The sequence below is a fragment of the Bolinopsis microptera genome, chromosome 1, assembly GCF_026151205.1.
Source record: "Bolinopsis microptera isolate Bmic1 chromosome 1, MBARI_Bmic_1.0, whole genome shotgun sequence".
NCBI classification, from domain to species: domain Eukaryota; kingdom Metazoa; phylum Ctenophora; class Tentaculata; order Lobata; family Bolinopsidae; genus Bolinopsis; species Bolinopsis microptera.
Window position 1 is genome coordinate 1,277,900 of NC_087072.1, and position 4,050 is coordinate 1,281,949.

The window sequence follows — 4,050 nt, forward strand, 5'->3', positions numbered from 1 at the left end:
TCACATTATGACTCACAGATCTTTGGTTGCCGAGCAGATTCGGAGCCAAAACTCATTCTCGAAGTCGATACGTACCTCTGAAAGCAGAGCTCCCGCTTCCGAGCTCGTATTGTGAAGGGGAGGCCTGCCTTCCGAGATCGCATTACAAAGGAGAACCCTCGAGTCCAAAATTTTTGGCTTAGAAACTTTTTCATCTCGGAATGTTTCGACTTTTTTGTAAAAAAATCCAAAAAAATGTTTTTCCCAAGAATGTTTTGAAACTTTAATTAAAAAGTTTGCCCTTTTTGGCCCCTTGCCTAGATTTCATGGGGGGCGAATTAATTATAATACTCACTAATGTTATGAATCTGATAATGGATAAAAATAATAATTGTGACGTGGTTCATCAGAATCTCATGATATCATGATCTGAGTTTAAAGACCTGCGTCAGAGCCTAGAAGTAGAGGTTCACTGGGACCGGGGGAGAGAAAGCCTTGTGCAAAATGATGATGATCTAACACTGTGGGTGGATATCTTTATAGCTACTAGCAGGAACCCGTCTACCCTAAAGTGGTGTCAAGACTCGAAAGACTAAAATAATTATTACCTATTTAATTCGTGTTTTTGACACCACTTGGGAGTCCAAATTTCGGGCACTAAAATTCTTATTCCTTGGCCAATTTTTTACTTTTTCATGCTGATTTGAAGGCCATTAAAGCATTTGACCCAGTCAAAAAAGTTTCAGTTGTATATCTTTTACGGTTTTTGCGGAAAGTCGCGTTAAAGTTGATGCCATGGTGTCAGTAAAATGGCATGGAACCATATATATCGTCTCGCTTTATATATAGTAAGATTGTGAATAACGTAACTCTTGTATAATATTAATATTAATAGCTGTGCAGCTGATAAGTGTCTGATGGAGGGTGAAGGGGTCTAAATCTAATAGTAATACAGCCGAAAGTTGTGTTATTTTCAATTTCAATTATCGATGACCGGACCAGCCAAAAATATATGAACCTCGAAAAATATTCGTGTTCATTTTTTTCAAATGAAGGTTCATTTTCGCATTTATTTGATAGTTTTAAATGGTCGGATCGAGCCAAATTTTATTGAATTGTGTTTGGACTTTGGCCATTCGAGTAACGTTTGTCCTGAAAAAATTAGAGTTGCAGCTTCTCAAATGACCGAGATACGACGCATAACGAGTTTATTCATTACGTGTGATGGCAGATGGGAATCGTCGAGGCTGCCCAATTAAGGTGTCTTGTCACAGTGTCACATAATTATAATCACCCAATCAATGTTACTAACGAGATACACAAAATGCTTGATATGGATTATGGGCGTGGTCTAAAATATTCGAATTTTCAAATTTTGGCGACGGAATCCTCGAACAAGTAGGTACAGTATTATATGCTATCTGCAATGCAACAACTCTCAAATATACCCCTTTATTATTTTACAGACATTAAGACTCATCGATAGTAGTCCAGCAGGTATATTAAAGATGACAGGAATAAGAAACAGTTATGTGGAGGTCTTTAAGATATTTGCGCAAAATACGCGGCAGCATGTTATAAGAAATCGGTAAAAATCCAAAATCGCCATATTCAGGTGCCTTATATTTATAAAAACTATGTTAAAATTGAGTTAGAGATCTGAAACTTTGCAGGGCGTCTAAACGTTGATCGAATCGATAGTAAAATAGTTTCAAGTTTCAGGAGTATCGGGAAGTGGGTTTTCTGGAACGGAACCCCTGTTTTACAACAGTATGTCGTGAAGTATATGTAACTATGAGTATGCAGTATCTATAGACGCTTTGGGCTTGGCAGTCAATCGTAGCCTACATTTAATACTTTTGTAGCCTACACTATTAATAATAGTGTAGGCTACAAAAGTAAAAAACAATACAGTCATCTCGAACCACTGGTCTTAAAATAATCGTTTACACTTCAGTTTACATTACATTTACAATTATATCAAAAAATAATTTAACCGCGTCATCATTACCACTTGATGACGTCATCGAATAAGGTGTTATTAAAACTTGATTTTTGACAAAGTATTAACTTTTCAAATCGATTTTACACCAGTAACAAATAAAGAGTAATTTTATTCAAAATCTAAGGACATTTTCACCTTAAATAATTGTTCAGGCATTCTGAAAATTTACCGGAAAATGTTCCCACCTGGCTCCTTCATAAAGATATTTGCTATTGAAGTTGGTGATTTTTTAAAGAATAATTTCATAATATGTAATAACACAAAAGTTATGAATTAGTATTTTCTGGTGTTGGGCCATTTCTTTGCCTTTGGGTTGTGGGGCTCAATTTTGCTTCCTAAAAGTAAAGGTCCTGTTGGTTAAAATATCAAATAATGGTTTTTTATTCATCATTCTTGGGGCGCTACGAAGCACAAAATGAAGGGGATGCCATTGTCAATTATTCAATTTGAAAAAGTTAAATGACCGGACACTGTAGCCTGCGCCTGTGTACCGTATAACTATATAGCCTGTGCAGTGATATGTAGTTAAAAGTTTGAAGAACAAAAGCCATGTGAAGGAATGGTATTGGTGGTTTACAAGTTTACATAAGTTGTTAGATTAAATAAAATGGTAGTCGTGAAATCCGTAGTAGGTAATGTAAGTCATAATAACATTTATGGTCCATTTCTATAACGAATCAATCAGTCGACTATCATGTTCAACATATGATTTCAGTACTTTGTCATCGACATTTATTGGTCATTCAGAAATTAACTCAGTAAAAACAGTGAAAATTTAGGTCATGGAAAGCTGAAATCTGAAAATGTCCTACTATACTGGTACTGGTAGGACATTCTCATAATTTCCCTTCTATCAAAGTTTTCTCCGGATATTCACTATTCGATCAAAACCGTGAAATTTCGGTTAATTTTTTTCCAGTCAAAATCATTAAATCAATGCATATTTTCTTTGAAAACAAATAATTGATAAATATTCAATAACTTACATATCAAATGGGGCAAACGAGTTCAGATAAAGTGATCAATAATCGAAAAGAAATCGACTGAAAAGTAAATCATGTCTCAAATTCTGAAAATTGAAATAATAAACACCAGTTACACAACCGAATTTAGCAAAGCTTGGAAATAATCCCCTTACTTACTTAGAAATGCCCAAAACCCAGATGTATGGTGCTCTACTTGTAGCTAGTAGTCTCCTGAACTCATATATGAAATTTTATCAAGATTGGACAAAAATGACTGAGTTATGAGCCAAAAACCATATGCCCATATTTGGGCATACGCACCAAATTTGGTAGATTTCGTCCCATAAATTGGTCAAATATCAATATTTTTGAATGAGACTTACAAGTCATATGAAAGGTTAGCCTAAACTTCATATTCTCTGTAATCAATAGCTTTTTTATCTAGACACTTATTTTACTTCGGAGTATTCCAACAGCCATATTGTTACACAAGTGCAACCAGCCAATTACAGGAAGCCGAAGGATTTGTTTTTAGCCAGTGACGGTTAAGGTAGTGTGTACCATACTTTCTTCGCCCGAGACTTTGCTGCAATGTGCAGCTCCTCATTTAACCCTCACACCCGATTTCTCGAGTATTCGGGTGAGTAGACCGGGGGGCTGCATAGACCACTCACGATCCTTAGCTGAATGTCAACGACACTCACCCCACGACCAGGCAGGCAGTGGGATTTGAACCCGCAACCTCACGATTGCAAAGCTCGCTAACCAACTGCGCTACCTGATAAACAGATACATTTATATCTGTTTAAATGTGGATACTAATATAAGGCGAAAAGACTACAAAAATTATTATTAACTAAATTGCCCGTATCTTGGTTTGCGATATTCGCGGAATAAATCTTATTAAAATTGTAACAACTCAATCAGTTTTCAAAATGTGTGCATGAAATTTTCGGAATCGACTTGAAATCGCATTTCTACCTTATTTTGAGAACTGATTATTGATTTAGGCCTCCAACAAAAATTGGCGGCCAAATTCTGAATTTTGCTGAGCAAATTTTGGAATTTGGCCGCCAAATTTTTTTGGAGGCCTAAATCAAA

The 4,050-nt window shown here is 35.9% G+C and overlaps 1 protein-coding gene and 1 long non-coding RNA gene across 3 annotated transcripts in view; one reads left to right on the forward strand and one right to left on the reverse strand.

Moving 5' to 3' along the window:
- Positions 1 to 4,050, forward strand: part of LOC134817484 (uncharacterized) — a 96,956-nt gene that overhangs the window by 78,641 nt on the left and 14,265 nt on the right. The gene's annotated exons all lie outside the window — the stretch shown is intronic.
- LOC134817570 (uncharacterized) lies at positions 2,928 to 3,967 on the reverse strand. Its single transcript, XR_010160537.1, has 2 exons — positions 3,743 to 3,967; positions 2,928 to 3,381 (listed from the first exon to the last, which is right to left on the reverse strand). It is a non-coding gene; the product is annotated as an uncharacterized LOC134817570 (long non-coding RNA).